The following is a 23,335-nucleotide window of genomic DNA, read 5'->3' as shown; positions in this document are numbered from 1 at the left end:
CTTTCTCCAAATCCATGAAAGCCGCATACAACTTCTTTCCCTACTCTAGAAACTTTTCTCCTAAAGATCTAAGAATGAATATCTCATCTACACAACCCCTTCCCTTCCTAAAGCCTCCCTGTTCTTCTCCAACTAATTCCTCTGTTCTTTCTCTAACTCTGTCAATAAGTATCCTACCATACACTTTTCCTATTATACTAAGAAGACAAATGCCCTTATGATTACCACACACTTCTTTTTCCCTTTTTCCTTTGTACAAGGGAATAATTATACCTGACTTCCAATCCTCCGGGACTCTACCAATGTGTCACAAGCTGAAAATAGTTTGGTTACCCCACTGAAGAGCTGAGGACATAGAAAACGGGGTAATGTCATTGTTCATGGAAATCGTGTGTATATGGGTTTTTATTTAACTGAGAGAGAGAGAGAGAGAGAGAGAGAATGGTCAAGAAAGTGGATGAAATCAGAATAGGAGAGAATATAAAATTTGTAAGAAGGCTAGGAGTATTAAAATGAAAGAGAGAGAGAGAGAGAGAGAGAGAGAGAGAGAGAGAGAGAGAGAGAGAGAGAGAGAGAGAGAGAAAGAGAGAATTTCTCGTTTGAGTCATTAAAGATCAGGAAAGAAAAGTTACGAGGGAGTTGTGAGGAGATGAGGAATGAGGGAAGGAAGGAAGGAAGGAAGAAGGGATAGAATGAATGAATGAATGAAGGAAGGAAGGAAGGAAGGAAGGATAGAAGGATAGAATGAATGAAGGAAGGAAGGAAGGAAGGATAGAAGGATAGAATGAATGAATGAATGAATGAAGGAAGGAAGGAAGGAATGTATGAAGGAAGGAAGGATAGAAGGATAGAATGAATGAATGAATGAAGGAAGGAAGGAAGGAAGGAATGTATGAAGGAAGGAAGGATAGAAGGAAAGAATGAAGGATAGAAGGAAGGAAGGATAGAGGAAAAGAAGAAAGGAAGGAAGAAAGGAAGGAAGGATAGGGGAAAAGAAGGAAAGAAGAAAGGAAGGAAGGATAGAGGAAAAGAAGGAAGGATAGAAGGAAGGAAGGAAGGAAGGAAGGGAGGAAGGAAGGATGGAGGGAATGACGGAAGGAAGGAAAAGAAAAAGATGGCTATTTAAGGAAGGAAAGGAAGGAGGACGGAAGGAAGGAAGGAAGGGAAGGAGGACGGAAGGAAGGAAGGAAGGATGAAATAAAAGGAAAGGAGAAAGGAAGGATAGGAAGGCACGCAGACGGAAGGAAGAGAAGAGGGAAGAAGGAGGAATGAATGAAGGAAGAAAGGAATGAGATGTAACAGAATCATTGTTGAAGGAAGGAGTGATGGAAGGATAGAAGGAAGAAAAGAAGGAAGGATAGATGGAAGGGAGGAAGGAATGATGGAGGGAATGATGGAAGGAGGGGAAAGATAGGGATGGCTTTTTAATTACGGGAGAAAGGGAGGAAGGAAGAGAGGAAGGAAGGAAGGAAGGACGGAAGAAAAGAAGGAAGGAAGGAAGGAAGGAAGGAAGAAAAGGAAGAAGGATAGCTGGAAGGAAGGGAAAGAAAAAGATGGATGCGTTATTTCCTTAAGGAAGGATGGAAGGATGGAAGGAAGAAAGGAAGGAAGGAAGGATGAAATAAGAGAAGGAAAGGGGAATGGAAGTACAGGACGAGACGCAGAAGGAAGGAAGGAAGGAATGAGTGAATGAATGAAGGAGGGAAGGAAGGAAGGAATGAGTGAATGAATGAAGGAGGGAAGGAAGGAAGGAAGGAGGGTGAGAGGAAATGAATGAATAAACTGATTAATTAACGAAAGAAGGAAAAAATGAGAAAATTATTAAAGGATATAATGAAGAAAGAGAAGATGAAAAAAAAGAAGGAAGAAAAAAAGAAAAAGAGAGTGAAATCAAGGAACGTAAAGAAAAATAATAGGCAAGGAGAGAGAGAGAGAGAGAGAGAGAGAGAGAGAGAGTGAGAGAGAGATTTTATGGGATATTTTCTCTTTAAAAACGTTAGAATATCAAGTAACATTCTTTCATGGGTCTATCGTGTATTCTCGTCAGCTTAGAAGGCTCCCCAACACCTCTTCCTTAGCGATTTATTCTTGGATGTGGCTGGTTAATATCCTTTTGTACGTTATTTATGCAGGGTATGGCGATAATAGATGGATTTATGTAACACAGAGGAGAAGAGTAAGGTGTATTAGACAAAATAAATCACTTAAACAAAAATGTTAGGGAGCTTCCTTACGTGACGAGACTAGAACTTTTGCGCATCATTCGTATCGTTTATAAGACTCCTACACGCATGAGTCGGCCTTGGTCACTTAATGGCGGCTCCCTACGCTGCTCGATCTCTGGCAGCCTCCCTGTTCAGTCTCTGGCCCCTGAGGTCGCACTCTATGGCTTCGTTCCAGGTCTTTTTCGGTCAGCATCTCGCAGTTCTACCCCATCGTTCACACTTCTCACTTTCCGCACCCAACTGCCAACCTCTATCTTTTCCACATGCCCCGACCATCTCAATCAACCCCTTCCCATCACAACACCAATCCATTCCAGTCCCATCCTTCCTCTCAACTCTCCACATGTCCAAACCATCTCAATCTACCCCTCCTCATCACAACACCAATACATTCCAATCCCGTCCTTCCCCTCAACTCTCCACACGCCCAAACCATCTCAGTCTCGCCCTCCTCATCACAACACCAATACATTCCAGTCTCATTCTTCCTTTCAACTCTTCACATGCCCAAACCATCTTAATCTCCCCCTCCTCATCACAGCACCAATACATTCCAGTCCCATCCTTCCTCTCAACTCTCCACATGTCCAAACCATCTCAATCAGCCCCTTCCCATCACAACACCAATCCATTCCAGTCCCATCCTTCCTCTCAACTCTCCACATGCCCAAACCATCTCAGTCTCGCCCTCCTCATCACAACACCAATATAAACCAGGCTCATTCTTCCTTTCAACTCTCCACATGCCCAAACCATCTCAATCTCCCCCTCCTCATCACAGCACCAATACATTCCAGTCCCATCCTTCCCCCCAGCTCCCCACATGTCCAAACCATCTCAGTTTGCCTCTCCTCATTACAACACCAAGACACTCCAGTCCCATCCTTCCTCTCAACTCTCCACATGCCCCGACCATCTCAATCTACCAATCCTCATCACAACACCAATCCATTCCAGTCCCGTCCTTCCTCTCAACTCTCCACATGCCCAATCCATCTCAGTCTACCCCTCCTCACTTATTTTACTAATCAAACTCCACATTAACCAGACCTTACGTACTAAAAAAAAAAGATTCTTACCTACTAAGGCTGGGAGACAATTTTAAAAAACCTTGAAATTACATTACATAATTTCTAACTTAAACTGACTTGTGTTAAGGACGTTCCATCTCCTTTATAATTACTCTCTCTCTCTCTCTCTCTCTCTCTTGACAATTTTTTGGTGCCATTTTTTCCTAATGTTTTTTTTTTCTTGCTTTTACCGTCCTTGTTCGGTGTGTGTGTGTGTGTGTGTGTGTGTGTGTGTGTGTGTGTGTGTGTGTGTGTGTGTGTGTGTGTGTGTGTGTGTGTGTGTGTGTGTGAATAATTTAATCAGCAAAACATATTCTTTTCATGCAGGAATTAGCACAGCCACGTTTTCATAATTCACTGATAATATTAAATAATTACATTGCTCTTTGTGTCAACAGTGGTTAGTTATGCAATATATGAGCTGAATGACAGAGACGCTTTAAATATAGACAGACAGACAGACAAACAGATAGACGGATAGATAGATATAGATAGATACATATTGATTTAGGTATACATAGATGGGTAAATAGATGGATAGATAGATGCATGGATAGACAGATAGATACAACTGCAGGTGGAAAATTTAATGCATAGATATACTGATAAACTGACACACACACACACACACACACACACACACACCTCCCAGCAGTCATGACAAAAACAGCGGTCTTTAATCATCCTGGGAATAACAGTAAAAAATAAGCAGCGTAGGTGTGGTGAAAATAAATACACAAGCAGGTTTTACAATTATACGCGTTTTTTCCCCAGGACGGACAAAGGTCGTAGTCATACCTTGCAAGAGAAGTGTGGTGGTGGTGGTGGTGGTGGTGGTGGTGGTGATGATGATGATGATGGGGCATTGTGATGATGATGATGATGATGATGGGGCATTGTGATGATAATGAAGATGATGATGATGATGATGATTATGGTGGTGGTGGTGGTTGATGGTGGTGATGATGGGGGATGTGATGGTAATGGTGATGGTGGTGGTGGTGAAAGTAATGGTGATGATGGTGACAGTGGTCGTAGTGATGATGATGATGATGGTGGTGGCCATAGTGGTGGTGGTGATAAAGGTGGTGGTGCGGGAGGTACGGTGTTTGTGATGGTGGTGGTGGTGGCATGGTGCTTGTGATGGTGATAGTGGTAGTCGTGGTGCTGGTGGTCATGGCGGTATGGTAGTGGTGATGGTGATAATGGTGATGGCTGTGATGGTGATAATGTTTACGTGTTACACAGTAGCTTCAATGAACTGTTAAATTACACACACACGAAGACGGACTGTACGCTTAGGCTTTTTGGCGATATATCCTTAAATATATCTATCTATCTCATGTATTTATATACCTAGCGATCTCTGCGTCCATATATCCATCTATCTGTCTATCCATCTATCTTTCTATCTATCTGTCTGTCATTAAAACAATCAATTAATCAATATTTCTGTCGTTCAAAACAATCAATCAACCAGTCAGTTAGACTATCTGTCTGACCATCCATCTATCTGTCTATCTATCTGTTTCTTTGTCTCTCAATATGCATCCCTCAGTCACCTACCTATCTGTCTATATCTGTCTGTCTGTCTGTCTGTCTGTTTCTATACACGCATCCTTCCATCCTCTTTCAATATATGAATTTTTTTTCTTATGTGTCCGACTCTGGGCATAGACTTAACAGCCCGTTCCCTGAAGCCCAGCAGTCTTCTACGTAACCACTTTGACGCTACTACCCACCGTCCATACTGAATAGATGCTAGGGCTGCCTCATACAGGACTAGTGTATTGGTATTAGAGGAGTCAAGAGTGAGAGCAGTGGAAATGAGTTATTTAAGAGGAGCCTGTGGAGTTACATGGGGAGACAGGCTGACAAATGAAGATATAAAGGAGCGTTGTGGTGTGGATGTGGATGTGATAGGAAGCGTTAGGAGAAACACACTAAGGTGGTTTGGCCATGTGGAGAGGATGGAGAGTGAGAGACTGACGAGGAGAGTGTATGTGAGTGAGGTGGAGGGGGGAGAGGGACGGGGAGGACAAGGATGAGATGGAGAGATGGGGTGGAGAGGTATATGAGAGAGGGGGGTGTGAGCTGGGAGCAGGGCAGTGAAATGGCGGGGCACAGGGTGACATGGAGGCGATTTGTTTGTGGCCACCCCTTACGGGATTAAGGCGTCTGACAATAGATAGACAGACAGCTTTTGCCAGGGTGTCATATGGTAGGTCAGTAAAGTCTGGATTTAACAATATTCAAATCCTGTAAATGCTTCTCTGCCACAGCCGAGAATCGAACCCACGTCCTTTGGAACAGTAGTCTGTCTCCCTACCTACTCAGCCAGCGCCTCCCCCTCCTTAGGAATGTTTATAAATAGTGCTTAGAGGCGGTAAAAGAGAGTGGTGATTTGAGTGGCTATGGGGCTACTAACCTGTACCCGTGAGAGAGAGAGAGAGAGAGAGAGAGAGAGAGAGAGAGAGAGAGAGAGAGAGAGAGCTACGCCTTGTATCGCTCCAAACTCCTTGTACGGAGAACAGGTACTACTTGGCTGAAGGATGGTTGGGGGGAGAGGGTGGAAGGCTATATATGGATGGGTTGAGGAGTGAGTAGGTAAGTAGGTAGGTAGGTAAGTAGGTAGGTAGGTCAGCAGGTAGGTAGGTAGGTAGGTAGGTCGGTAGGTAGGTAGTTAGGTAGGTAGGTGGTGGGTTGGTAAGTAGGAAGGTAGGTGGGTGCACTGGTAGGTAGGTATGCAGGAAGGCAGGCTGATGGGTGGATGAGTAGGTAAGTGGGTGGAAAGATGGATGAGTGTTTGGTAAGTAGGTAGACAAAGAGAGAGAGAGAGAGAGAGAGAGAGAGAGAGAGAGAGAGAGAGAGAGAGAGAGTTCGGCCGTGTTCATCGGAATTATGTAAAATTGAAGTCGCCTCTCTCTCTCTCTCTCTCTCTCTCTCTCTCTCTCTCTCTCTCTCTCTCGTATTATCCTTTTCTCCTGCTTCTGTGACTGGGTTTAATTTTTAGCAATCAGGCTGGACCTCCTCCCAGGGACGGTAAGGTCTGTGTGGTCTGTGTATCTATGCAACTCCATGTTACTTCTCTCTCTCTCTCTCTCTCTCTCTAATAATTCAGTCCTTACCACCCTTACTGTGCTCGCTCTCTCTCTCTCTCTCTCTCTCTCTCTCTCTCTCTCTCTAATAATTCAATCCTTACCACCCTTACTGTGCTCTCTCTCTCTCTCTCTCTCTCTCTCTCTCTCTCTCTCTCTCTAATTATTCAGTCCTTACCAACCTTACTGTGCTCTCTCTCTCTCTCTCTCTCTCTCTCTCTCTCTCTCTCTCAGTAATCCAGCTCTCTCCACCATTACCCTGGAGTCCCACCCAAGCACTGCAATCACATCTCACCCTCATTACATTTTCATTCCATTTCCTTCCACGGTATTTTTTTAATCTACATTCTCTGTATTACTAAAGTCTGTATTTTCGTTGGATAAGGAGACTCCCTAACACCTCTTCCTTTGCGATTTATTTTTGGATATGACTGGTTAATTATGTATGCATTGGCGATATTGAAATACGTAACACGGAGAGGGACAGTAAGGTGTCATAAGCAAAATAAATCGCCCAGGGAAAAGTGTTAGGGAATATGGGCATAAGTGCTTTACAATATTAACTCTCGTCACTCCAACTCTTTCTCCAGCTTCATGGATTGTCAGACTCGTTGATCTTTTTATTTTTCTTTGTCCTTTATTACTGTAACTCAGACTCTTTACAAAATTGTCTTCTTGGCTTTTACTTTCCGTCCACTAGTCCCTCTGTCTTTTATCAGCACTATACAGAAACCATTGGACGGAATCACAATAAATTTGGGGCAATGACTAAGGCCTACCAGAGGAACAAGTGATGCAATATATGGCTAAAAATGTCAAAGTTCAAAGTCAAGACTGGTGATTAAACATTTGGTGAAAATTGTGGGTGGTGCGGCCTTGGTGGAGGCGTGTGGCTCTTCAATGTTCTTATTTTTTCTGCACATATTTATCGCCTGCATTTAGCAAGGCGAGGTAATATTCTGTGTGTGTGTGTGTGTGTGTGTGTGTGTGTGTGTGTGTGTGTGTGTGTGTGTGTGCTCAACATATCTCGATAAATTGTGGACGATTTATCACCAAACTTTCAGAAAACAGCAGCTATGTGGATACGCAGAAGCCTAACACTTTTGGTGAGAATTTGATCAAGGACAACCGAATGCCAGGTTCCATATATATTTGTATATATTTTTCTTTATTATTTTGGATTGGCTTTTCTTGCGAAACGCGGTGACTGAATTCCGTAGAGTCCTGCTATTTTTCTTCAAATTTGTTTTCAATGTAACTTCTACCTTATTCAATAACATATTTTGGCAGGCGATTAGCATTCTGTCTCCGAATTCCTTTGTTTTATTCTTTTTTTTATGACAGCTGACACTGATTTTTTTTTTTTTTTCAACGTTTTTGGAACATCCTTGGTTTTTTAGGGCTATTGTTCTTTCTGCATCTATTATTAACTTTTTCAACAGCTGACACAAACTTTTTCTACTCTTTTTTTCTCACATTCCCCGGAACTTCACTAACTCTGTATCTTTTCCCGCATCCACAGTTCAGCCTGATTCATTCTTAAGCTTTCAGTTCTCTCCACAGCTAAGAAATCCCTTAATTAACGTTCACTGATTCTACACCTTTTTGTCTACAACTTTCCACAACCTTACCTACGTTCACGGCAATTCTACAGATTTCATTTACTCTTCCAGATCTCATAGACGGGCTTCTAGGCATCGGGTGTACAGAAATAGAACTAGAAAATACTCAGAGGCTACATACCTCATCCAATGCCATTAAGTTTTTTGATCAGCTGTAACTCACCTTCCCTGCCAGACCAATACGTTTACGGTCTCACACTGTCAATTAATGCATCTTAGTCTGCAACACAATTTCAGGGAGCGCATACCTTCACCAGCGCAATATATATAATCTGCATTCGGACCCAAATCCATCTCAGTATCAAACCAACTCTTGCATGACCTACTGCCCACCTATCATTGAGATTTTACTGACAGCCGATAACAGCTTTTTAGACATCTTGAATACACACAGACAGACACGGGTGAATACAATACCTCCCTTGATCTTTCTCTGAAATCTCCATTCTTGGAGATTTCAATGTTCACCACCACCTTTGGCTCTCCTCTCCTTTCACGGATCCACCTGGTGAACAAGCCTACATCTTTTCTATCCTTAATGACCTAGAGCAGCTTGTACAGCACCCTACCCGTATCCCTGACCGCCTTGGAGAGAGCTCCAACATTTTTTTTTTTTTTTTAAATAACAGAACGGAGGAAGGAAAAACAAATGGAGAAAAAAAAAAAATCCATACACCAGATTACTGGTGTCCTCTGTTCATAAAATATCTGTAACAGTTAGACTTGAACAGTTGTAGGTTGAAATTTGGAGGAAAACAACTCTGGGGAAGCGAGTTCCAGAGAGATGCAGTTCGGGGAATGAAAGAATTCTGATAGGCAGAAGTTCTGCAATATGGTTGAGTGACATTCCAGTCATGAGTGCTACCAGATGCCCGTGTAGCATGAGGGAAGGCATGGAGAGGTGGCACCATGGACGCAACTTCATCTGAGCATTTGCCAAAAAAATATCTGTAAAATAATGCAAGGGAGGCAACATTCCTTCTTACTTGCAGGGGAGGTAGTTTATATGTAATGGCAGGGTTGTTAATGATTCTAACAGCTTTATTCTGAATTTTGTCTAGTTGTCTTAATGCAACCTCTCCACAACCATTCCACAAGGGTGAGCAATATTCAAGCTGAGAGCGCACATGACTCTTATAAATTATAGCTAACTGCTCATCGGCGAAGAAGTTACGGACTCTGTACAATAATCCAAGTTTCTTTGAGGCGGTTTTAGCAAGTGATCTGACATGAGAGGTCCAGCTGAGGGCACTGTTAAGTGAGACACCAAGAATTTCAATACTTTTGGAGATGGGAACATTAGTAGCACTGAAGGTAATGTACGAATCTGGCAATATCTGTCTATTAGTAAACTGTATATATTTAGTTTTACTAGCATTAAAAGAGACAAGGTTGTTTTGTCCCCATTCACTGATTGTAGATAGATCTTGATTTATGGAGATGGCTGTATTGAGCTGAGAGGTAGAGATATTAGACTTTGTAAATGGATGTCTGAGTGTGAATGAACTATGTAGTGTTGAGTCATCTGCATATGAGTGAATGGGATTGTGAGTGACAGATAAGAGATCATTAATATGAACCAGAAATAGGGTTGGCGCCAGAACTGATCCCTGCGGCACGCCGGCGTTAATTGAGTGGAAATTCGAATATACATCATCTACTTTTACTCTTATTTTCCTGTCACTAAGATAAGAAGAAATCAAAGGAACAAAAGACGTTAGTCCATAGCAAGGGAGTTTGGACAGCAGGGAACGGTGCCATACTCTGTCGAAAGCTTTAGAGATATCAAGAGCTACTGCATGAGTTTCTCCAAAAAGATCAATTGATTGATGGATGGTATGAGTTAAGAGATTGAGTATGTCAATGGTGGATCTTTCGTGGCGAAAACCGTATTGTCTATCATTAATTAAGTTGTTGGATTCAAGATGTTTAACAATATGCTTATTAATTAAAGTTTCAAATACCTTACCAAGAGAAGATGTGATAGCTATTGGTCTGTAATTGGAGGGGTCAGACGAACTTCCTTTCTTCGGAACTGGGTGGATATTGGCTTCTTTCCATGAATTTGGGAATAAAGAAGTACGTATGCATAGTCTGAATAATTTAGCTAGGACAGAGGCAAGTTCAGGGGAACACTTTTTCAAAACAATTGGCGGAATTCCATCTGGACCTGGAGCTTTGTTGGTAGGTAAATTGTCTAGGATGGATTTTACAAATCTTGTCTGTATTTTAAGTGGGGCAATTTCGGGAGAATCAAGTTCCAGTACTGAGACATTCTGGCTGGTATCATCTATGGTAGAGTTTCTTGCAAAGGTACTAGCAAAGATATCTGCTTTCCCACGTGGGTCATTTGTAATATTGCCATCTGAAGATTTTAGTGGAGGAATGGAAGATGACTTGTTAAAGTTATTATTGAAAGAATTAAGAGTTGACCAGAATAATCTATTGTCATTAGGGTTGTTAAGTAGTTTTGATGCTTGCTTTTGAAGAAAGTTTGATTTAGATAGATTTAATACGGCTTTTGCATGATTTCTAGCAATTTTAAATTGGGAGAGTGATTCAGGTGTTTTTGATTTTAAGTAAGAGTTATATGCTAATGACTTTTGGGCTGTTGCTCTGGCACAATTGCCATCAAACCATTTTGGAGAGTTTGATCTTTTAGTGAATTGTTGACTTGGTATGAATAAATCCATACCAGCTAGTATTAAGTCACAAATGTGGGACTGGGTAGAATTGGGATCACTAGAGAAGAAAGACTGCCATGGAACATCAGCAAGATAATTTCTAAATCGATCCCAGTCTGCCCTGTCAAAGTGCCATCGGGTCACCCTGACAGGTTCGGAATGGGGAGGTGTAGGAGGGTTAACTAAAGAGGCTTTGATGAGATTGTGGTCAGAGGATCCAAGTGGTGACAGTACCTCTATCCTGTATTGATCTGGATTATTTGTCAAGAATAAATCCAAGAGATGGGCATTATGGTCAGGATTATCAGGTATTCTGGTTGGTTGCTTTACCAACTAGGTGAGATTAAACGATTCCACAAACAGCTCGCATTCTAGACCAGCGTCGTCAGTCCGGGCAGAATGCAATAACCATTCAACATTGTGTATGTTAAAATCACCCAAAATGGTAATTTCATTGCCAAGGGCAAGGTCAAGGTTACTCAACTGAGTGGATATGGAATCAAATACACTGGGTTCCGAAGAAGCATTGGGGGAACGATAAACTACACAGATATATTTGGTAATGTTTTGGCAATTTAATTTATATAATGAGTAATCAAAACTGGATGAAGTGAAGTTTAAAATAGTATCAACTGCATATTGGGATTTGATATAACAACAGGTGCCGCCCTTGTTTCGAAAGTTTGTAAGGAGATGGTAACCGGGAAAACAAAATGGAGATATATCGGTAGAGGGTGAGATTTGTGGTTCTGTGAGGAAAAGGGCCAAAGGGGATATGGACTGAAGGAAAAAATGAACTGAGTTTAAATTTGTGGTAAGGCCGCGGATGTTGGTAAAGAATAAGGCCGCACCGTCACCTCTTCGCCGACGAGCATTCCCGGAAATAGCAACAGTCGCTGCTGGCACAGTCGCTTGATAGCGACCGGGAGGACCCTGTGCCTCCAGCCCTACCCTGCCGGTGGTGGCAATCCGAGATACCACCTCATTTGATTGTGAGATTGCAGCGGCCATTACTAAAGATGTGAATAGAAGGTGTGATATGTTATGCGCATGTAGTGTGGTGTAGACAGTTGAAGGTAGAGGTATCATGAGAGCATGCTGGCCTACTCTCTGTGTAAATGAATGCACTGAAAATGTTCAGAAAAGGGAGATGGTCAGGATCAAGTCCTGAGGGCTGGTGAAACGGGAGCTCCAGCTCTCCCTGTCACCAGCTTGCCATCCTTCTGCTTACTCTGTTAATCTTTTCTCTCCGTTGCGCTCCTCCGATCACAACCTTATTACCTTAACCTGTCCTATCACTCCGGTGCGGCCTGTGGACCCTCCAGGGAAACGTCGTCTGTGGCATTTTGGAGCCGCGGACTGGGAGGCCCTCAGGCAGTACTTCTTTGATTTTCCCTGGAATGATTATTGCTTCCATGGCCGTGAGCCATCTGAGTGTGCCTTGCTCATTACGGAGGTTATTCTCTCGGGCATGGAAGCATACATTCCTTTCTCATATCCTTTGACTAACGCAAGAAAGCCTTGGTTTAATCACGCTTGTTCTAATGCTGTCCGCAACAAGGTGAAGGCCTACAATAGGTACCGGAGCCAACCCACCCCTGAATCACATCATCTTTACGTTTCTGCCCAGAATCGTGCTAAGTCTGTTCTTCGCTCTACTAAAAATAATTTCATCCATACTAAATGCTCTCAACTCTCCAACTCGAATTCTTCCCGCTCCTTCTGGCACCTTGCCAAAAATCTTTCTAACAACTTTACCTCATCATCCTTCCCTCCTCTTTTCTACTCTGATGGTTCTGTAGCTATTTCTTCTACTGATAAAGCAGATCTCTTCGCACAGACTTTCTCCTCCAATTCCACCTTAGACGATTCCGGTGCTGTTCCTCCATCACTTCTCCCCTCTGACTTCCTCATGGCTGACATTAAAATTTCTTCAGTTGATGTATTTTCTGCCATCACTGGCTTCAGTACTAACAAGGCATATGGGCCTGATGGGGTCCCTCCTGTTGTTCTCAAGAACTGTGCTTCTGTGCTTACACCCTGCCTAGGCAAACTCTTTTGCCTTTGTCTGTCAACTTGTACCTTTCCTTCTTGCTGGAAGTTTGCTCTCATTCAGCCAGTCCCAAAGAAGGGTGACCACTCCCAACCCTCCAACTATCGTCCAATTGCTTTAACGTCCTGTATTTCAAAAGTTTTCGAGTCAATTCTTAATAGAAAAATTTTAAGGCATCTTTCCTCTCACAACCTTCTTTCTGATCGTCAGTATGGGTTCCGTCAGGGACGCTCCACTGGCGATCTTCTCACCTACCTTTCAGACTCCTGGTCATCCTCCTTTCGGGACTTTGGCGAAAGCTTTGCCATTGCACTTGACATCTCAAAGGCTTTCGATCGAGTCTGGCATAAATCTTTAATTTCCAAACTGCCCTCCTACGGTTTCTATCCTTCTATCTGTGCCTTCATCGCTAGCTTCCTTTCTGGTCGTTCTATAGCCGCTGTTGTAGACGGCCATCGTTCTTCTCCTAGATCTATCAACAGTGGTGTTCCTCAGGGCTCTGTCCTATCACCAACTCTCTTCCTTTTATTCATCAATGATCTTCTAAGCTGTACATCTAACCCTATCCACTCATATGCTGATGACTCCACCCTTCACCTTTCCATTCGGTTCCCACAACGCCCATCTCAACAGTTACTTCAAGAAACAAGGGATGAGGCTAAGGCACACCTAATGTCTGACTTGGCTCGTATCTCTGACTGGGGTAAAAATAATATCGTTGTCTTTAATGCATCTAAGACTCAGTTCTTACACCTATCAACCCGACAAAATCTTCCACAGGTATACCCATTAATGTTTAATAATATTCAGCTTAATCCTGCATCATCCTTGAACATGCTTGGGACTTATCTTGGAAAGATCATATTACATCTCTTGTAAAATCTGCTTCCAAGAAATTGGGTGTGCTAAGCCGACTCCGCTCTTTCTTTACCCCTGCACAATTGTTGACTCTATACAGGGGTTTTATCCGCCCCTGTGTGGAGTACAACTCTCATGTGTGGGGAGGCTCCCCACATACAGCTCTTCTCAATAGGGTGGAGTCAGAGGCTTTTCGTCTCATTAACTCTCCTCCTCTTACTGACTCCCTTCAATCTCTGTCTCTTCGCCGCACTGTTGCATCTTTACCTCTTTTCTATCGCTACTTTAATGGTCAATGCTCCTCTGAACTGTCTGCTTGCATTCCTCCACCTCTACGACGGGCGTGTAGCACCCGTCTGGCAGCAAACTCTCATCCCTTTTCTGTCCAACTCCCTAATGCAAGAGTTAACCGTTACTCCCAGTCTTTCATTTATGCAACAGGTCAGCTCTGGAACTGTCTCCCTCTATCTGTATTTCCTGCTGCCTATGATCTCCAGTCTTTCAAATGCAGTGTGTCCAGGCATCTCAAAATGATCGGATCTTGAATTTGGCTCTCTGTTGTATTTTGTTTTTCTCTTGGAGGGAACTGTTACTGCGGGCTCATGGCCTTTGGTTCCTTCTTCCTCGCATAAAAAAAAAAAAAATGATTATTACTGAGAACATTTGGCCCATTGAAAACTCTATACATATTCCTCTCTCTTCTGGACCTCTTCTCTCTCTCTCTCTCTCTCTCTCTCTCTCTCTCTCTCTCTCTCTCTCTCTCTCTCTCCATTATCTAAACCCTATCTTCAAAATACTTTCCTTCTTCACCCTGCCTCTCACGTTCCCATACTTTCCCTCATCTCTCTCTCTCTCTCTCTCTCTCTCCATTATCTCAACCCTTTCTTCAAAATCCTTTCCTCTTTCACTCTGCCTCTCACGTTCTTATACTTTCCCTCACTTGCTCTCTTTTTCACTCCACTTTCCCTGCCCCTATCAGGACTCCATATTATAATTACAAATCATAATAGATAGATAGATAAATAGATAGATAGACAGCTCTATGCGAGCCTGGGAATGGGAAATGAGCTTGCAAATTACACTGAGGAAAGCTGACGACAGTGGCCAGTAAGGAGATGATGCAGTTAGTTGTCAGCAATCCACCCGTGAACAAAGCCCTAGTGACCATACACACACATACGAACATACTCACACACAGGCTTCTTAAACTTTCCATCCACAAGGAACACACGTGATACGTCTCCTGTTTCACCAGAATTTAAGAAAGAGCTCAGAAGGAGACAGGCCTTAGAACAGCAGGTCAGAAGGAGAAAGGGCTTAGCAACTTGAGAGAGAGACTGAGAGAGTGAGACAGGGAGACAGGGACTCTGCTCAAGTCACTCGTGAGTGAGAGACTTGTTAATATTTCCAAGACAAATAAAAATAGTCCCTTACTATTCTTTACCTCTCCTGTCACTACACGACAAATGGGAAAGAAGATTAGCTACTCACGAAGCTACTCCAGTATAATAACCGCTCGTCCACAAGTCTAATATATATATAACTCAACTACAAGTAACCACAAAGGAACTACAAAGTCTTTTATGACATTTGGTGGCAGCGAATCTACGGACATCGTCTCCGAATTAAAAGCAAATTTCTACAAAAGCAGGCGAGACTCTACAAGATTAGCTTCAGTTCTACAGTGAATTCCTACAAATTACAGTCTACAATGCAAATAGCCTACAAGTCTACAAAACAACTCTATAATCTTCACGTAACTTCAAGCAGCAACAAGAAGAATATAAAACAAAGCAAGTAAAGAAGAGGAAAGACCAAAGCAACAAGCACACAAACCCCCACCACTCTCTCCCGCCTACCTCCATCGCTGACGCAGAGGTCAAGACACGCAGCAAAACACCAGAGCCACATTTATAACGCATCTTACTCATCTTCACTCAAGTTACTCATCGCTACTCGTTTACTCACCACAGCTACCAGTGTGGGAAGTTGACGTCACCATACGTGTGCTGAGACGACGCCAAGCCATGTGTCTGACACCCCACAACACGCCAATCAACCCGTGAAGAACAACGCTATCACCACGTGCAACACCACCCACACCATTCCCACCACGGTAAAAATTAGTGAGTTACATAGTTACTTCATTTATACAATACACAGTGATAGACAATAAGCTTCTGCACAAACATATAAAACGTGCTGTATAGTTACAACTTAATTACACATACTTACTTCAGTTATCTGCATAACTCAAACACTAAATAATCACCAACAATAAATATTCTACACTGTATATATTCATTCATTTATTATAACATTTATTTACTACCAACGAGTGTTACCATTTATACCTACATAAAATAAGTGTTTCATACATACAGCTATACATTATTACATCTACAAAGTGATAAAGAAAATATACCATCACAGTTACTCAGTGAGCGATTAAAAGAACTGTATTTAACATTTATTAATTAAAGCTACCTAGTGGAAACAGTTAAATTAAGTTACAAGGAAAACCAGAAAAAAAAAATGGCCAACACAAATGACGTTAGCAAGAGTGAACATCTTCAACACAATCGTGAAGACAAAGATTTCCACACAGTGCTGACACACATATTACCCACGATAGGTACAAGTGAACAACAAATCAGTGTATATAGTTAATACTGTATATATGTATATATATTTTTTTTTATAAAATAACAAAATATGGGACTATATAATATCATTTTATAATCTCTGTGCAATATAAACTAAACTTTAAAAAAGTATCCCAAGGAAATTAGCCAGTAATTATGCAACCATGAACAACATAGAAAAAGCGTACACAAGCGAAGAAAAACAAACTATGGAAGATCAATACATACAAAAAAAAAAAAAAAAAGAAAGAAAAAGTAAGAAAGAAAAAAGAGAGAAATAGAGTAAGATCACATAACAAACAAATGAAAATATGTGTAAGTGTTACTACATATGCCAAAATACCACATAAACTACAAACAAAAAAGCAAATTGTTGTCTCCACAAGCAAGTGGCATGACACATCATCACTATCATCAACCGCAGCATATGTTAGGACTGCAATTATTACAATTATGTAACAATTATGTAACTCCATATTATAATTATGTAACGACAAACGATTGCATTATGTTACACTTGCAACAATTATGTAACTACAAACGATATGTAACAATTATGTAACTCCATATTGTAGTTATGTAACGACAAACGATTGCAGTATGTTACACTTGCTACAATTATGTAACTACAAACAATATGTACCATTTATGTAACAGTTGCATTAACATGATGTAACTTTTATGTAACTAACTACAATTATGTACCTACAAACAATATGTAACAATTATGTAACGACAAACGATTGCATTATGTTACACTTTGCCAATTATGTAACAGTTGCATTAACAAGATGTAACTTTTATGTAACTTTAACTACAATTATGTACCTACAAACGATATGTAACAATTATGTAACGACAAACGATTGCATTATGTTACACTTTGCCAATTATGTAACAGTTGCATTAACAAGATGTAACTTTTATGTAACTTTAACTACAATTATGTAACTACAAACAATATGTACCATTTATGTAACAGTTGCATTAACAAAATGTAACTACAATTATAAGGCCAACACAGTTATGCATTTCACTACAATGGCCCAAGTACATACTGTATTACAGTTAAATAATTTACTTTAATGCATTTATTCAAATATGTATACAACTTGTTTAAAAAGTAATATTACTGAATAATCACTCTTTACTATAAATATTATATGTATACAATATTCATACAATTATGTTACATTTACAATATTATGTATTTCACTTAATTAGCTTATAGGTTCATTATAATGTGTATATAATATGTATTAATATGTTAGGACTATTAACTGTCGATGGTACGCCATTTTCGCGTGACCGAGCAGATATCAGGACTCCATATTATAATTACAAATCATAATAGATAGATAGATAAATAGACAGATAGACAGCTCTATGCGAGCCTGGGAATGGGAAATGAGCTTGCAAATTACACTGAGGAAAGCTGACGACAGTGGCCAGTAAGGAGATGATGCAGTTAGTTGTCAGCAATCCACCCGTGAACAAAGCCCTAGTGACCATACACACACATACACACATACTCACACACGCTTCTTAAACTTTCCATCCACAAGGAACACACGTGATACGTCTCCTGTTTCACCAGAATTTAGGAAAGAGAGCTCAGAAGGAGACAGGCCTTAGAACAGCAGGTCAGAAGGAGAAAGGGCTTAGCAACTTCAGAGAGAGACTGAGAGAGCAAGACAGGGAGACAGGGACTCTGCTCAACTCACTCGTGAGTGAGAGACTTGTTAATATTTCCAAGACAAATAAAAATAGTCCCTTACTATTCTTTACCTCTCCTGTCACTACACGACAAATGGGAAAGAAGATTAGCTACTCACGAAGCTACTCCAGTATAATAACCGCTCGTCCACAAGTCTAATATATATATAACTCAACTACAAGTAACCACAAAGGAACTACAAAGTCTTTTATGACACCCCTCCTCACTTCCAATCAGCTTTCTCGAGGTCCACCTCCAAAATATCTCCCCCTTGACTTTCTCACACCCACACACAATCACACTAAGCCAGAGAGAGAGAGAGAGAGAGAGAGAGTGTGTGTGTGTGTGTGTGTGTGTGTGTGTGTGTGCTGAATAAAACAGTCATAAGTTAACCACAGTACTGTATATTGCCAAATTCCCACCAAAGCTTTAAAAGAGTAAAATTTAATGTTTTCTTCTTTTTTTTCACAATTTATATGTCACGCTCCTCCATACTGATAAATACTAAGGTAGAGAAAGACTACATTTAGCTGCTTTAGAAGCTGAGTTAGATATCTAGGCGTGTAAGCCAAGGGTGGCGGTGCATCAAAGGGAAAACAGAAGGAAGGGAAAGAAGAGGAAACTATCAGGACCTGGCTGGGTAAATTTAGTACTAGAGGGGTACAGGCAGGCCCGACGTGGAGATTGGATAGTTTAGGCTGTTTGCTGAGACCAGGGGTGACACCTGTAATACTACTACTACTACTACTACTATTACTACTATTATTATTATTATTATTATTATTATTATTATTATTATATTATTATTATTTTTATTATTATTATCCTCATCATTACTACTACTACTACAACTACTACTACTACTGTTATTATTCATATTCTTATTCTTATTATTATTATTATTGTTATTATCATTATTATCATCCTCACCCTTCCCTTGGGTGGGAGAGGTGGTCCGGATGACGATGATGATGATGATGATGATGATGATGATGATTATTACCCTCATCATTACTACTACCACTGTTATTATTATTATTATTATTATTATTATTATTATTGTTACTACTACTACTACTACTACTACCACCACTGCTCCTGTTATTTAGTTGTTAGCAGCAGCAGCAGCAGCAGCAGCAGCAGTAGTAGTAGTAGTAGTAGTAGTAGAAATGAAACTCAGGATGAAGACCACCATAGAGGAGTGCATGAAAGAGGGAATCATCCAGGTATTATACGTCCTCAGAACGGTAGTGACACAAACAACGAGGAAGCAGAACAGCCTCACTAGTCTGTAGGAGAAGGTCGTCCCACATACTGGATGGGCAAATCCCGAGAAAATGCAATAACCTGGGTGAACACCACATATAATGAAATAGTTGGATGGTCCTCAAGTAACCTTTTTGAACCTCCCAAATGCAATGCTACAACTGACATGATCAAGGAAATCACTTGCCTGATAGCCAACTACAACAATAACTCACCCATTGCCTCATTCTCTCTTAAGGTCCTTGAACTAATACCACATCTCTTCCTCAACAAGACCCGCCCAAGAGCTAGCACTGCAGAAAATATTAAGGCCATCCAAAGGAGGGTTGAAACATGGAAAAGAGGTGAAATCGACAACCTACTTGAGGAAGCAAGGGCCTTGCAGATGAGAATAAACAACCGAGGCAGAAGAAATCAGAATATCAATAATGTTGCAAGGATTTTTGGCAGCAAGATGAGACAGGGGAAGGTCTCGATGGCAACAAGATCCCTGTCAGCTGAATCACCGAACGGAGTACTTGACCTGACAGATGAAACAATGCAACAACTAAAAGAAAAACACCCGACTGCACGACAAGCAAGTGCCCAGTCAAAGCTTGACGGCAACTACACTCCTCCCAATCCCATCATATATGACAGGATAACTGGAGATATGGTGTGGCGGAAGGCAATGCACACACAGGGAGGGGCAGGACCACTAAGCCTGGATACAAAATCTTGGCGAGTAATCCTAAGTAACATCAAGTTTGGAGAGGCAGCAACAGACCTATGTAACACCATTGCCTCAATGGCAAGGAAGCTGGCTTCAAGTCAGTGCAGTAACATAGAAACACTGACGGCTTGCAGACTAATCCCCCTTGATAAGAATCCTGGATGCAGGCCCATCGGGGTGGGTGAAGTCTTAAGACGGATTATAAGAAAATGCATCATGGAGGTGGTGAAAGATTATGTGAAGCAGGCAGTTGGCAACCTCCAGGTGTGTGCAGGCCAGCAGGCAGGAGGTGAGGCAGCAGTTCACTCCATGAGGAAAATATTTGGGGAAGAGGACTGTCAGGCAGTATTATTAGTTGATGCCTCAAATGCATTTAATTCCATCAACCGGGAGGCAATGCTGCACAATACCAAGGTTAAATGCCCAGCATTTGCCCAATATGTGGAAAACACCTACAAAGAACCAGCAGACCTCTACATTGTGGGTAAGACAGAGGCCCACGATGTCGGTGTAATCCAGTCCACAGCAGGAACTACCCAGGGGATCCCGTCACCATGGCTACGTACGCCCTGGCGATGACAGTGCTGCAACAACAGATCAAATACGAGGCCACCAATGTAAAACAAGTAGCCTATGCAGATGATCTCACGGGTGCTGGCAAGGTTGAGGATGTGAGGAAATGGTAGGACCTTGTAACATCTCATGGCCCTGAAATAGGTTACTACCCAAATGCAAGTAAGTCCATCTTGATTGTGAAACCAGCTTACTAGCAAGATGCACAAGAAGCATTTAGAGGCACAAACGTGATAGTGACCAAGGAAGGTCAGAGGCATCTAGGGGCTGTGATTGGAACTAAGGAATTCAAAAACAAATATGTGAGTGATAAGGTAAAGACATGGGTAGAAGAAATTCATACACTATCCAGCCATGCAAAAACAGAACCTCATGCAGCATACAGTGCATTTACCTATGGTGTAAAGCACAAGTGGACCTTCGTGATGAGGACCATACCAGACATCGAGTTGCTGCTACAACCACTGGAGGATGCCATCAGGGATTCGTTCCTCCTATCTCTAACCGATGGCCACATCCCCACACCAGAAGAGAGGGACCTTCTAGCACTACCATCCAGGATGGGAGGCCTTGGCATTATAACTCCAGTAGCCGTGGCAAGCTATGAACACAGAAATTCACTCAGGCTCACCGAATCCTTGTCACAGAAGATCTGCGCCCAGGTTGAGACGAGTGAAATTGACCACCAAAGGCAGAAAGACATAAAGACACAGATAAGCAAGGAGCGTGAAGCAAGACAAAAAGACCAACGGCAGCACATAATCGAACATCCAACACCAGACCAGTGCAGAAGAGTTGAAATTGCACAGGAGGTTGGGGCATCGAACTGGTTCACAACCCTGCCTCTCAAGGCAAAAGGCTTCCACTTCAACAAACAAGAATTTATTGATGCCATAGCCTTGAGATATGGGAGGCCAATAGAGGACCTGCCTCAACACTGTGCCTGTGGCACTGCCTTTGATGCAAACCATGCAATGGCATGCAAGAAAGGAGGCTTTGTTTTCATCCGACGCGATGAAGTACGTGACCTCACTGCCAAAATGCTGCAGGAAATATGCCATGATGTCATGATTGAGCCAGCTCTGCTACCCCTGGACGGCGAGCACTTCACCCACAGAACAGCAAACACATCAAATGATGCAAGAGTGGATGTCAGTGCTCGAGGTTTCTGGACACGTGGGCAGAGGGCGTTCTTCGACACCAGGATATTCGATCCCATGGCAGCATGTCATCGTGAACTGTCTCTCGAAGCTGCACACAAGAGGAATGAACAAGAAAAAAATAGAAATTATCAAGAAAGGATCCAACATGTTGGCCACGGTCGATTCGCTCTCCTTGTGTTCACGACATCAGGTGGGATGGGTCAAGAGGCAGCGAGATTCTATTCGAGACTGGCAGATGTTCTTTCTGAGAAGAAACATTAACCACAGAGTTCTGTTATGGCCTGGATGAGATGTCGACTGTCATTCTCCCTCGTGAGGTCTGCTCTGTTATGTCTCAGGGGCACAAGATCATCAGCCCTCAGGCCTGTCTCTCTGGTGGGTATGGATTACGAAGCTACAGTGGTCGAGAGTCGCATAGACCAGCGACTCCAATAGTTTAATGTCTTTATTTACACTGTAACATCGATAAATAAAAAAATAAAATAATAATAGTAATAGTAGATGGTTGGTAACCACAGCCGTTGGCGTGCTTGGGGCCAACGGATTGTAATATGAGGGCTAGTGTTAACCTTCACATTACAACTCCAAATGTTGAATTGTATTAGCAAGGTTAGTTTTGATTTTCACAATATAATTCACCAATGGATGGAGGTGATTTTCTGTAAAAAAAAACAAAAAAAAATTGTAGTAAAGTAGTAGTAGTAGTAGTAGTCAATCAATCAATCAATCGTCTTTATTTCGTATCTCGCAATACATAAAATATAATACATTTCATCATCATCATAAATACTATAGATACTCCTTTACAACTGATTTTAATAAAAATTTACAATAAATAAATCCTTAACAATCAGACCGAGGAGTTGATCCAATTTCAATAATAAAAAAAAAAAAAAGACTAAATCCAATATACACAATTTGCATACCAACACATGCAGTATCAACTGTTATCCACCTTATTCAAAATTTACATTAACTCCACACCATTTATTTCCTCATGGTTTTGCACCCATTGAATTCTAGCATTTATAATGTCCATAGAGTTATCCAATATATCTATCTCATATTTATCATACAAATATTTCAATAAACGAGGAACATGGTGGCCAGAGGACTGATAAAATAACCTAAAAACCGCATTATTCTTTCTACTTAAGGCTTTAAAATACCTAGCTTGCACTAGGGCAACATGGTGTCTAAGTAAAAGTAGTCCTGCTGCCTTGGATATACTATGATTACTTATTAATCTTGGCACATTATACATTTTCTTAAGAGCATTCGCAAATGCACTTTCAAAGCTTCTGAATACATTGCTCCTAAGCATATCTTTCATATTCCAAAGATTTAAACCATAGTCAGGCACACAGTACGCTTTAAACAAATACAGTAACGTCTGTGCATTAACGTTCTTAAATTTTCTAATTACTGAATTAAATTTAGCATAAAATGAGTTCAATCTGAAAGAAATATCTTGATTATCAGAAAAGTTGTCTTGAATTACATGGCCTAAATATTTGTATCCATTTACCACTTCATAACGATTTAAATAACGGATACCTTGTGCCTGTTTCTTGTTATGTTGAAATATAACAATTTTTTTATTTATCTTCGTTAATTCTTAAATTCAGACTATTAATATTCTGTTCAAA

General features: G+C 41.3%; 1 protein-coding gene and 1 pseudogene across 1 annotated transcript in view; one reads left to right on the top strand and one right to left on the bottom strand.

Moving 5' to 3' along the window:
- Window positions 1-23,335, bottom strand: part of LOC145391921 (uncharacterized) — a 216,960-nt gene that overhangs the window by 145,439 nt on the left and 48,186 nt on the right. The window lies entirely within an intron of this gene.
- On the top strand, window positions 20,505-22,121 carry LOC145391903 (uncharacterized; annotated as a pseudogene).

This window comes from Coenobita brevimanus, chromosome 20 (genome assembly GCF_032717465.1).
Source record: "Coenobita brevimanus isolate Jiangsu-jjx chromosome 20, ASM3271746v2, whole genome shotgun sequence".
NCBI classification, from domain to species: Eukaryota; Metazoa; Arthropoda; class Malacostraca; order Decapoda; family Coenobitidae; genus Coenobita; species Coenobita brevimanus.
The sequence above is the reverse complement of the archived record's forward strand: the minus strand, read 5'-3'. Positions and strand labels throughout refer to the sequence as shown.